Source organism: Sus scrofa, chromosome 9 (assembly GCF_054392235.1).
Source record: "Sus scrofa isolate SSC_HxYL_T2T_F1_AM1 chromosome 9, Sscrofa_HxYL_maternal_Yorkshire_Landrace_v2.0, whole genome shotgun sequence".
NCBI lineage: Eukaryota > Metazoa > Chordata > Mammalia > Artiodactyla > Suidae > Sus > Sus scrofa.
In genome coordinates, this window is record NC_139391.1 from 133,824,899 (window position 1) to 133,838,405 (window position 13,507).

Consider the following 13,507-nt stretch of genomic DNA (forward strand, 5'->3'; position numbering starts at 1 on the left):
CTGTCCAGGGACTGGCTGTTGCAGGCTCTTTATGAAAGTGAAGAATCTCTGGACTGCAGGCTGCTGGGAGGTTACAGGGTTTCCGCCAATGTGTTAATTTCTTAAAATGAGTTGGTTCACCTATTCATTCAACAAACACCGGGCTGGGAAGAGGGGCTATGGGGAGAAAAAGTTGCTAAAACTAGATCTAACTGCAGCCTCCTGGAGGGAGCCCACAGGCTGATCTGGAAGTACCATGTAGTGAGAGAGCCTGAGAAGGCTGAGTCCTGGAGGGGAGGGGCAAGGGTGTGCTGAACTTAGAGGGTTGGGGTGATGCTCACCTGGAGTGCTTTCCAGGTTGAGGAAGCAGCTTGTGCGAAGTGAGAGTCCTCCAGAAGATGAGTGCAAAGCGGTTGTGCCTAGTAGTAGGTATCTGGGCCCTGGAAGGGGATGTATGGCCGGGTTGGTTCAATGTAATGGGGCTAGAATTTTTTTATTTTTTAAAATGTATTTTATTATCATTGTTTCTTCTTTAGCCGCACCTGCGGCATATGGAAGTTCCTAGGCCAGGGTTCGAAGCTGAGCTGCAGCTGTGACCTATATGGCAGCTGCGGCAATGCCAGATCCTTAACCCACTGCACCATTGTGGGAACTCCATGTTATGTATATGGAATTAAACCGGAAGCAATTATGGGAACCACGTAGCTTCATGAGGAGCACACGTCTCTCTTTTTGGACACACTTCCATGCCGATGCTGCTTCTAGAATAAGCAGGGGTTGTGCGACAATCTTAATTTTGATTGGCCCTAATTGGCCCATGCCTGGTTTCATTAGAATGGTATTGACGCTCTCTTAAAAAGCCACCTGACAGTGATAGGTGCTAATACTGCAGCATTACAGAACCTCATATTGAAGTTAATAGCTCGTGCCTTAGAAACAGAAGCCTCAATGAACAGCCTCATGCTCTTTTGCCTGATCTGAACGGATAGCCCTGATGTACAGAGTGGGTTCCTCGGTGTCACTGTGCTTGTTGGAGTGTTCTCCACCTTTCAAAGTCATGACTGCTTCGGCGCAGTTGGAAGGACGGCTTTTCATTCCCCCGAAACTTTAGGAAAAGCTGGCTGCCTTCTGGTCACTTGGGGGTAGCCTCTTGGTCCAGGCTTCAGCAGATTCTGCCTGGAACAGTTCCTTACAGCGCAGGAGCCTCTTGTACGAGGTTTGCGAGGCTGCCTCTTCTGCTGGGCTGAAGTGGTGGTGCAGCATCATTTGTAGAGGTGGAGTCCTGCCTGAGGTGGCAGAGGTCCAGCTTTCAGTGACCTCAGGCCAGTACATCAGAGAGGGAGGAGATTTCTGACTTGCTACACTATCAGGTGTTTATACCCAAGCTCCCCCCCTCCTGCCCGCCCGCCCGCCCGCCGCTGCTGCCCCCAGCATCTTCCCTTATCTTAAGATCAGCCCCTTGACGAGGGTTTTCCTGAAGGTATTGGCCCTGCATGCGAGAAAAGGCTCAAGAGAAAGAAGCTCTTTCTTGATAATGCCAGGTACCCACCCAGCCTCCATTGCTGGCTTAAACACATACTTATTATATACACTTTGGTGACTCAGGTTGTGCAGACTCTGTGGACAGCTGTAATGGAAAGAGAGTAGTTAGACTATGTTTGTATGGAAGAACCTAAAGAATTCAGAGAAAAAGCAGGAATTTAGGAGAAATCTTACTTGTCCTGAATGGATGAGCCCAAAGTCAAGAACAGTGAGACTCCCCGCTGCCAAGTGCCACCCCTGCCCCAGGCTTCCCTCCTTATTAAGAGTTTCTGGTTTTTGTTGGAAGGAAGCAAACAGAAACCCTTTGATTGTACGTGTTTCTCACCTGGGTTCCAGATTCTTAGCCTTTTTTATCTACGATCCTGCATTCGAACTTCTTTATTTAGTCACCAAATGGAACTTGTTCTAAGCCTCAGAAGGTGCTGTGCCCTTCGTTAGCGACAAGGCAGAGGAAAGAGACAAGATGAACTCTTGAGTCAATTCAATGATTGCTGCTTGTGCTGATTGGAAAAGAACGAGGGCAAACAAGTTTTGGTGGAGAAGAGGTTAAAATTACTATCTAAAATAAGACTCTGTGATCTCCCCTTACTGATTGAATTTACCCTTTCCCGGGCTGAGCCCCAGGGAGGGCTTCTGAGTCGTCCAAGGGGTGTGTGTAGCAAGTTCTGCAGCTTTTCCAGGAAATTGGTGTGCTGCAGCCGCGGGTCCAGGGTTGGGAGTTCGAGATGGAGCTAAATTTGTATTCCAGCTCTGCCATTTTTTTAGTTATGTGATGTTGGCCAGACTTCGAAGCCCTTTCGTGTCTCCATTTCTTCATCTCTAAGTTGAGGCCAGGAGTATTGAACTTGCCAGGATATTTGTGGGGAATTCTGCTAACAGTGCTTCCCTCACACAGAGTAGGTGTTGGGTCAAGGATGGCTATTTATATGTTCCAGGAGTTATATGTGGCCATGAATGTGCTCTTTGTGTGTGTCATTTTTTCCCCAGCAGCCTGAATTCACATGCATGCCAACATACACATAAAGCTTTGTCTTTGACTTTTTTTTTTTTTTTTTTCCTCTCTCTTCTTTTGGTCTGTTGGCTCAAAGCAAATGTGTTGGCTGGCAGCTGCTGGCCTCTCACGTAGGAGGAGGTTGAGAGTTGCAGGACCAGGCAGTAGGGTAGTTTGGGGAGGGAAAGCCACGTAGGCAAGGGCAGGAAAAAAAGGCTCCTTTCCCCTGTATACTGCTTCCCATAACACGAGTCCAGTGCTAATACAAGGATCCTTGTATTTGTAATGCTGAAATCCAGTGAATTAAATGATGTTAGAATAAATCCGCCTGCCTCTAGGATTAGTGCAAAAAGCTAGCCAGTCTGCGCACATGAGTGTCTTTGCAGCCTTGCTTTTCCTTCTTTGAAGCCTAAGTTTAAGGAGTCAACTGTAACGCCTCTCTCCTGCCAGCCTCAGGTCCCTTGAACTTTAATGTTGCCTTTCATCTGAGAATCCTTAAGTATTCGGCAAACATTAACTCCTTGATCTTTATATCAACGTCCCAGCAGGAGGGAATGTTAGAAGCAAGGAGCAGCTCCTAAAAGGTCAGCAGGACAGGTGTGCGGTAGCTGCTTTGGGAGCAGGGTGGATTCTCACTGCGGCCAAGCATTGGTGAAATCCTGCAAACAGGATTGCTAGCCTGGGTCCCAGGTCTGAGAAAGACCCCTTGGGGGGCTTAAAAGGGGGAAAGTTTAAGACAATGCAGATGGGCTAGGAATTTTGCAGGGAGGGTGGAGAGGAAATTGCTTTGCCCACACCAGCCATGCCTTCGCCATGCATTGCATGCATGCTGATTATGAAAATAATCCCTGAATTATTTATAATTTTGAATGAAAGGATATGATGCAATGCTTGTGCATGAAGATTTAGAGTAGCCGAGGGTAAAAGGTGATGGTGACTGAGTAGCCTTTGTGGGATCGGGGTGGTTGTGTGTCTGAGTTGGATTATAAATGGCATATTAACATTGTTTTAATTTCCTTTCCCTTTTTCCTGTTGGTTCCATATGCCTCGGCTTGGTTTTGTTTCACCCTCCAGTGACGCTTTTGTTGCTTTATGGTCCTTTAGCTACTGGAAGAAGAAACACTGTGGCCATGCCTAAATCAATCTTGTGTGTAAAATTTGATATGTGGGTGATTTAGCCTAGTTCCTTAGGGGACTCGAGGAGGCCCTGCTCTAGGGTTTTATCCTGAGCCTGGTCAGCTGGCTTGACCCAGAGGTCTGTTGCATATCCAGAGGTCCTGTAACCCTAGGCCGCCATCCCATAAATGCTGGGTGTCGGTCCCCAGGGAGATGTCCGGTGAGAAAGTGAGAGCCAGTTTGCTGGTGGGGTGGCATCCTCTGAGAAGCAGAGTAACCTTTTCATGTTTGTAATCTCTGAGATTTCCGCACTGAACGATCTTCCGAAATTAGGAAACTTTCTGGTGAGGCCCACCGATCTGATCTGCTTGGCTCAGTGCTGAAAACTGGCAGAAGTTCCTGATGCTTGTCTTTGTGGAAAGCATATCTTTTTCGAACACTTAATTTCCTCGAGCCTTTGGAAATTCATCTCCCAGGCGTTCTTTCTTTCACAGTCCATTCCCCTCAAGTACCTGGGGTGTTAGCTAAGGCAATAGATCTCAGGCTCTAGTGAGCCTCAGCATCACCTGGACAGCTAGTTAAGTTACAGCCGGCTGCTATTGCCCGCTCCCACCCCAGCTTCTGATTCCGTAGGTCTGTGGTGGGGCCGGAGAACTGGCCTTGCTAAGGAACTCCCAGGTGATGCTGATATTCCTGGTCCTTGACCTGGGCCTTGTTTTGAGAATCGCTGAGTCCAGGAGTCTCTTTGGTCCATCCGCCCCTGTCAGCCTTGGTGTGGTAGTCACTTCAGTTTTTCTCTGCATCGGTGTGAATGACTCTACTTCTGGTGGTTTTAGAGCTCTGGAGAGGCCAAGAATTAAAGGGCACGTAGCCCTAGCCAGGCCTGTGGAGAGTATGAATGAGGCGTTTCCATTTTAATGAATTTCCTTGGCTCTCCTCTCCCATCCACACCTCTCTGCTCGGTTCTGTACAGTTTGGTTTATCTGGTACTTCCTTGCGTCTGGGTATCCGATACACCTGCCGGATGCTTCCCGTCTCAAATCATTAGTTTCTTGCTGCAAGATGTGCTCCTTCTGTATTTCCTGTCTTGGTGCCATCAACTGAGTTACCTGTGGACGCCAGGCCCTTGGAGTTCTCTTCACCTTGTCACTCTTTCTTAGCGCCCCACCCCCTATCATCAAACCTCAGTAACAAACCCAGTTAGTCCTTAGGTCCCCTCTAAAATATTTTCAGTTTGTTCTCTTCTCTCCATCCCTACCGCCTCTTGGGGTTGTTCCAGAGCTTCGAAGGCTTTCATATATTCTTTATCTACTCTTTCAAAGAGTGTTTGTGTGTGTGTCTGTGCCAACCTGACTCATAGTGGTGACAACACTGAATCTTTAACTACTAGGCCACCAGGGAACTCCTCAAAGAATTTTTAAAAACGCACCTCTTTTGTACTGTTTAAATTCTAATTTTGCTTCCTTTTACCTGTGTGATAAGGATTCTTTAGCCTGACTACCTCCCCATTCCTGTCTGCTGTTTTACCTTCCATTCTCTCTCTCTCCCTCTCCCTCTCTCTGGGCCCTAAGACGTGGTGGTGTTTAATCTCTTCTCCTTTGTTGCTTACATTCCAACCCAGAGTGACCTCTTCCCCTGCTGCTTGCTTAGCCCCTGTGCCTTTAGCTAAAGCTTGCCCTTCCCTGACACTCCTGCCCACAACTGGTTAGGCATTCCTTTCTTTCTCTCTCTCTTTCAATCTCTCCCCTTCCTCCCTCCCTTCTTCCCCTCTTCTTTTCTTTTCTTTTCTTTCTTTCTTCTTTCTTTCTTTCTTTCTTTCTTTCTTTCTTTTTTTCTTTCTTTCTTTCTTTCTTTCTTTCTTCCTTCCTTCCTTCCTTCCTTCCTTCCTTCCTTCCTTTCTTCCTTTTTTCCTCTCTTCCTTTCTGTTGATTGGCAATGTGGTGCCAATGCGTGCTGTACAGAAAAGCGACCCGGTCATACATAGATATGCTTTTTCTCGTGCTGTCTTCCATCATGTTCTATCCCATGAGGCCATTCCTTTCTTCATACTCACTGAGTACTTTGCACTTAGCTGTCTTGGTAAGTTTTGTCTTACCCTCATTAAATCTGTTCACCTCCCTCTCTCCTCTACTGAGTTACAAGCTGCTTCTTGGCGGGATTCATATTTTATTTGGTTCAGAATCAGAATATCTACCTGATATGGAGGTGGGTGACTCTGTCTCAGGGTTCTCAGTATGTCAGAAGATGTATTACCATCGGTGAAGTAGGTACCATGATTGTTGCTATTTTGCAGAGAATGAAACGGAGTTGTTTTTTTTTTTTTTATGTATTTAAAGAATCAGTGAATGAATGCATTTCTGAAATGCTGAACTGAAGATGTAGAGCCCAGTTGGGTTTGGAATTTATTATTTATTCTTTAATAGGAGCTGTGGTGCTCTGGGGAGAGTATATCATGTTCATGACTATATGTGACTTAAAAAAATTAAATGGATATCAGTGCCATGTATCATATACATCTTTTTTGTTCATTTGAGGAGATGAATCACATCCCTAAACTGTTTTCTGCGGTTGCTGATACTCTGGTTCTTAATGTTGTTCGGCTTTACTTGGATACTTTCAAAAACATGATCATTTTTTCTCTCATTTTTATTTTTTTTATTTTTTATTTTTTTGTCTTTTTGCTATTTCTTGGGCCACTCCTGCGGCATATGGAGGTTCCCAGGCTAGGGGTCGAATCGGAGCTGTAGCCGCTGGCCTACGCCAGAGCCACAGCAACACAGGATCTGAGCTGCATCTGCGACCTACACCACAGCTCACGGCAACGCCGGATCCTTAACCCACTGAGCGAGGCCAGGGATCGAACCTGCAACCTCATGGTTCCTAGTCGGATTCGTTAACCACTGAGCCACGACGGGAACTCCTCTCATTTTTAAAACCTAGGAAACCATGCAGATCAAGGAAATATAAATATCACAGAAAGGTAAATAAATAGGAACCTTTGGGAGTTAAGGCATAAAACAAAATTATTTTTGCCAGTTTAAATACGCTATTGATTAGAATACGCTTAATTTCATTTCTTTCTTTATTTTAATAATTTCATTATTTCTTTTGTACCTTATATTAAAGAGGAAGAGGCAATATCACTCATTATTCCATCTCTGATTTACTAGTTTTTAAAATGAGAAAGGAGTTCTCTGGTCACCTAGTGGGTTAAGGATCTGTTATTTTCACTGCTGCAGTTTGGGTTCGATCCCTGGCCTAGGAAAGCCTGCCTGCCACAGGCACAGCCACAATGAATAAAATGAGAAAGAGGGAGTTCCCACTGTGGCACTATGGGATCGGTGGTGTCTTGGGAGTGCTGGGACTCAGTTTCCATCCCCGTCCTGGCATGGTGGGTTAATGATCCAGTGTCGCTACAGCTGCAGCTTAGGTTGCAGCTGCAGCTCGAATCTGATCCCTGGCCCAGGAACTCCATATGCCGAAGGGTGGCCAAAAAAAAAAGGAGAGAGAGGCCCTCCATGACCCTGTGTGACAGAGGATGCCAGCCTACCCTTGACCAAGACGGCCTGTCCTGCATACAGAGCTAGGTGATAAACAGAGATGATAACACTGATGTTATCCCGCACACCACGAGATTGGCTCTGGCCATTATTTCAGTTCTCGAGTAAAAGAGATTAAGGCAGATTGCATGGTTATGAAAGTGCATTTGTTTTGAATTACAGTATATACACGATATACATTTCAGCTTGCTCTTTCCGGTTCAACAAAAATAATCCCCCAGTGGGCCTCTGATTTCTTCAGATTTATGTCCCCTATTCCCCAAGGTTCTGCCAAGCTGCAGCGGTTTCCTGAACAGGCCCAGTCATTTTCCACCTACAGTTAGGTCAGGCTGTTTGCTTGCCCTGGGATCCCAACCTGTCAAAAGCCACTGGAATACCCTTTCTCTGGGCAGCCTTCCGGGCCCGGCCCCCCCTGCTGCTTTGCTGTTGGTGGTTTGTGTCCTCTTCAACCTGCCTGTCCCTCTCCTTAGCCTCCCAGCTCCAGGAGCAGCCACCTGACTGCTCCCATCTGTGTTCCTCCTTGTGCTCAGCAGACTCTCACCTCCCTTGTGCTGCTGGTCACCTGTAGCTGTTCATTCGGGTCTGCCTCCCACTTGCCCTGGAAAGTGCCTCCGAGGCTGCGGCTGCCCCTTCTGTCTCCATCAGAATGATCCTTCAGCAGATCCAGCCACTCACCTGTCTCACTACTGCCGGTGCAGAGACCAATCCACACTAAAATCTCGTTTTAAATACATCTGATATTTTTCCTCTCTTGCTTCAGATCTTTCTTGTATTGTTGAGAGATATGTGTATCTGCTGTAAAAGTATAGTTGACCCTTGAATGTGGCTTGGGTTAGGGACGCCAACCCTCTGAACAGTTGCACATTCTCATGGAACTTAGAGTTGTACCCCTCATATCTGTGGTTTGACATCCATAGATCCAACAAACTGCAGATCATGTAGTATTGTAGTTATTTACCATCAAAAAAAAAAAAAAATTCAAGTACAAGTGAACCCCTGTAGTTCAAACTTTCTTGTTCAAGGATCAGCTGTGTTAAGAAATGCCAGGAAGATGAATACCAAATGTGGGGAACGGGGTAGTGATGGAGGTGAAAAGAAGGATGTGGTGTGGTTTTATTTCCTAAGCTGGGTGGTGGGAACATGTATATTTACTATATTCTCCTGTATGTCTAAAATATTTAATTTCACCAATACATGAAATTGCCCATGGTCAATTGCAGACTTTTAGAGCATTCCTAGCTCTGCAGGCTTTGCTCTTGTTCCCACCTAACCTCTAGCCCCAGCTGGAAACATGTCTCTCAGTTGAAACATTATAGCTTTTTTCTCTTTTTGGCTGCAGAGGAGGTATGCAGAAGTTCCCAAGCCAGAGATCCAACCTGTGCCATAGCAGATCCTTAACCTGCTGAGCTGCAGGGGAACTCAAAACATTGTAGCTTTGACTCATGCTATAACTTACTTTCCTTTTGAATTCCTTTCTATATCTGGTCACATGATAATTTCCTCAATTCTCTACTGTCTGTCTGTCTCTATCTATATATTTTTGCTTTTTAGGGCCACACCCTCAGCATATGGAGGTTCCCAGGTTGTGGGTCCAGTTGGAGCTACAGTTGCTGACCTACACTACAGCCATAGCAATGCAGGATCCGAGGCGCTTCTGCGACTACACCACAGCTCACGTCAACACCAGATCCTTAACCCGTTGAGTGAGGCCAGGGATCGAACCCACAACCTCATGGTTCCTAGTTGAATTTGTTTCTGCTGCACCATGATGGGAACTCCTCTCTACTGTCTATATTAAAAAGTTTTACATCTTAGATGTTTTGTCTGACTTTCCCTTTTTATCACTTAGGAGAGTTCATTGTCATCTGACTTCCTTTGGTACTCTTCCCATTTTTACTGATAAGCATCACGTTGGATTATAGCTCTTTGTTCATCTTTCTCTCCAAAGTTTCGAGCTCTTTGGGGACGTGTCTTGTGATTTATTTATCCATTCTGCTTGGAATAGTTAAGCAGTAGATGTATGACTGATGTTTTTAATTGAAGTAATTTTTTTAAAGAGCATGTTCAAAAAACTTCAGAGCACATTGAAGGGGGAGTATCTTGTGAGATCAGTATCAGAAATGTAAACTATAAATTAAATCGATTTTACACATGCATTTCCTAATTCAAACCCATGATTAGTTTTGGAAATTATTTCTTCTGCTTTTCCCCTTTACCTTATAGTGATGAGGGATGGTGTAGTTATTTTGGTTTGTTCTTATTTTTCAGTCCTTTTCCCTTCATGACCATGGAGTGTGTCGTGGTTTCTGTAGCAGTGTCCGGGGGTGTGTGTGAGTCTTGGTTTGGAAATAGCTCTGGGCTGTGACGTGGTACCACTTGTAACGGATGACTTCTGCCACTAATACTGCTTGCTCTGGGATGGAGAAGCGACACATCCTTGTAGAGGAGAGGCAGCAGAGTTTATTTTTGTGGCAGACGTGTCCCACTGCAGAGCTATAATAACCATAATGAAGGAGGATTATGCTGTATTAGGTTTATGAAGGGTGTACTGGGCTGGTCGCAGGGTCAGTGGTGACAGCTCAAGCCAGCAATTAGGTTTCATTAAAGACGCCAGCAGGCAATTAGCATTTGTTTCTGCCAATGAAATCCTGTGATCTATTAAGCATATTCGTTTTCATTAGACATTTTGTAAACTATGCTTTACATGATGATGAGGGTACACCTTTTTTTTTTAGACATGCACAAGTCTCCAAATTATCATTGGAAAAATGGGGCTGCCATTTAGACTCCCTGTGTCTTAATCTGTAGATTACACTAACTCACCTTCTGGGTGGATTGTGCTGTTTTGAAACCTGCACGTTAAAAAAAGAATATAGAAATTCTTTTATTCAAAGGCAAGGAATTGGTTATGGAATATTACATAATGCCGTGATTTATGGGGGGAAAAAAGTGTGGCTGATATGAAACGAATTAAAACTCCAAAATAATGAAATGACACCTACCGGTTTTAATTATATTCTTTCGAAAATTACTGTTTTACTTAAGAGACATCTAAAAATAAAGGCCGGGAAGGATGATTTGTGCTGTGCTTCTGCTGAGCAGCTGTTTGGTTGTTTTCAAAACGAGGCTTATTTTTCCAAGTGCTAGGTTCAGTACAATTGTGTGTTTCATGTCCCTTCATCCTTATGCACGTGTTTAGGCATTTGAACTTTGCCTGTGAATATGAAGTGATGTTTATTTACGCTTCCCAAGTTATTTGAAGACGTGTCACCCCTCCTCCCTCCCTCCCTACTCCAGTCCTTTCTCCTCCCTTTTTTTCTCCCTCTCTCCCTCCCTTCCTTCCTTTGTAAAAAAGTGCCTTCTTTTGGAGGATTCTGATAGGTTAATTACTGTATATATACCAGGGATGATAAAAAGGGAGAAATGCACAGTGTACAGCCCATTGGACCAGAAACTCAGTGCAAAGGTCTGTGAAGAGGTCTGTTTCTGGGGATAATTAGGCTCTTTCCCTGTTGTTTGATTCTCTTGAGTCACATTATTATTTTCTCATCTGTAGACTGGTAGGTAAAATGTTAATAATGGCAGAGCATAGCAGTTTGAAATCTGTGTGCATGAGCATATTAAAGACTCCAAGAAGACTTGCAGCCAACAAAAATGTGTTGGAGCTGAATGTTTTCTTAGCAAAGACCTTTAAAAAATTTTTTTAAATTTTATTTTATGGACCGTATATAATCTTAAGGGACACAATGCTACAGAATACTTTATAGCAAAAGCTTGGCTTCAAAGGCCCCTGGAATAGAGAAGGCGTGTTTCTTGTCTTTAAGAAACTCAAAATCTAACTTAGAGGGTATAGTATTTTGCATTCTTAAGATGAGTAAACATTTAAAGTCTTCATTAGCAAACCAGAATAACTCTGTATTTTTTATTAATTGAAAAAAGATTTTGTGGAGGGACCCACAGAACAACAGCAGGTTTAAAATAAAGTGTCGGAAATTTACTCAAAAGAAACCCAGCTTTCAGGGAAAGTTTAAGGGACAGTAAACATTTAGTCTAACTTTTTGTATTTATAATACAGGGAAGAATAACGTTCACATTGAATTTGAGACACTACAGGAACTTTGTCCTTCAAAGAAAGAGCCGGGTATATCCAGCAGTCTGTCTGATTGAGGCCAGGAGCTGTGATTAATATTTACAGTACTGAAAAATCTTGATTCCCCAAATTCTGGCAGTCGGCCCGCTCCCCCTCGCCCTTACTTACCGTACTGCCAAGAAGAAAGCAGGCAGACTAAGGCGGTATCAGAAATGAGGACTTTACAAATGTCACTGCAATTATTAATAGCTGCTACTGTTGCAGTGGTTTGTGTAACCGGGCATTTAACAAAGGTGCCGTGACTGTCACATGACCAGGTTTTCTCTTCCGTGGCCTCTTTATGAGCTCAAGCGCATTTGCTCAGCATTTCCTTCATCAGTTTTTTGTTCGTTCGTTTTTGGCTTTTTTAGGGCCAATATCTGCGGCATATGGAAGTTCCCAGGCTAGGGGTCCAGTCGGAGCTGCAGCTGGCCCCACGGCTCAAGTTCTTAACCACAGCCTTACGCCTGGAAGTCTCTGCAGGTTGGGAACATCTGTCCTCCCTTCCTCCCTCTCGTCCCTCCCCCTTTTCCTCCCTCCCTCCCTTGCTTTCATCCATCCAACAGTTTGTTTCACACATGCGTTTTGAAATGTTAGGAGGTAGGGATGTTTTTCTGCAGTCATAATCTGTAAAAGACAAAGCAGCTACTCAGGGAGCTGCTGGGCACATTGTGACCATTCAACATTTGAAATGTGACGAGTCTGAGTTGAGATGCGCTGTAAGTATCAAGGACATACCAGCCGTTGCAGACTTAGCAAAGGATGTCAAATATCGCATCACGAGTTTTAAAGTTATTTTCATGTTGAAATAATACTTCCGATATATTGACTTGAAGAAAACCTATTGTTAGTATTTCTCGTGTTCTCTTTTGCTCTTTAAATGTGACTGCTGGAACATTTTCAGTTACCCGTGTGGTTTGTATTTGTGGTCCCCCATCGTATTTCTTTAGGACTGGACTGTTACAGATGGTTATCCAGCTCTTCCTGGGAGCCCCCTGAATGATGCCTGAGGACTGAGGAAACACTGGATAGAGACAGAAATTAGAGATAGTTTTTGGTGATGGTAAGAAGCAAGCTTGACGACGCCTCAGTTGACCAGCAGAGAGAGACTAATGTTAGCTGGCATTTATTTACCACTTACCATGTGCAAGTACTTTGTCAAGCACTTTAAGTGGATTATCTTTTTGATCCTTATAACAACTCTGTGAAGTAAGCACTCTCCTTGGCTTATTTTATAGACGAGAAACCTGGGGCTTCAAAAGGCTACAGCCCAAGATCCTACAGTAGTAAATACGAGTTTACTGTGTAACCCCATTGGCATGCAAATACTGAGGACGTAAATGACAGAGCTCAGTGTCAAATCCGGGCACGAATCCAAAACACGTACTTGTGACCACTCTGCATCACTGCCTCTCAAAGGCGAAAGAGAAAACATTACCTAGAACTGATCAGGAGCAGTTCTTTTATTCATTCAGTGCCCACGGAGGATACACACACGCACGTCCCAGCCCTGGCAGATAGGACCTCTGAGTTAGGGAACAGAATGCAACAACTGATGTTTCTCAGAATGACTGCACACTATCAAGAAATGATGAAATTATGCTTAAAATACTCCCCCTTGTTAATCCAGTGTTGCCTTAATTAAAAAGGTACATATCAGAAATTGATTTTAGAAGCTTAAGTGTCCTTCAGATTGCCATTTAACTGAGAGACATTGATGTATTTTATAGCGAGTACAGATTTTGTAAATAGAGCACTAGATCTAACTATAATACTTTTATTATTACTATTATTTTTTGTCTTTTTGCCTTTTCTAGGGCCGCTTCCCTCGGCATATGGAGGTTCCCGGCCTAGCGGTCCAATCAGAGCCGCAGCCACTGGCCTGCGCCACAGCCACAGCAACAACTCGGGATCCAAGCCTCGTCTGCAACCCACACCACAGCTCACGGCAACGCCGGATCCTTAACCCACTGAGTGAGGCCAGGGATCAAACCCTCAACCTCATGGTTCCTAGTCGGATCCGTTAACCACTGCGCCACGACGGGAACGCCATAACTATAATACTTTAAAAAAAATTGGCAAAAGTATATTTTACACGTTGATTTAATTTTTTAATTTTTCTATTCTTTGTTCATATGTAGACACATTTGTATAGTTTGCTCCCTCACATATATGCATGCTTTTCATACT

General features: G+C 44.3%; 1 protein-coding gene across 4 annotated transcripts in view; it reads left to right on the forward strand.

Moving 5' to 3' along the window:
• PTPN14 (protein tyrosine phosphatase non-receptor type 14) overlaps positions 1-13,507 on the forward strand; it is a 365,153-nt gene that overhangs the window by 173,225 nt on the left and 178,421 nt on the right. The window lies entirely within an intron of this gene.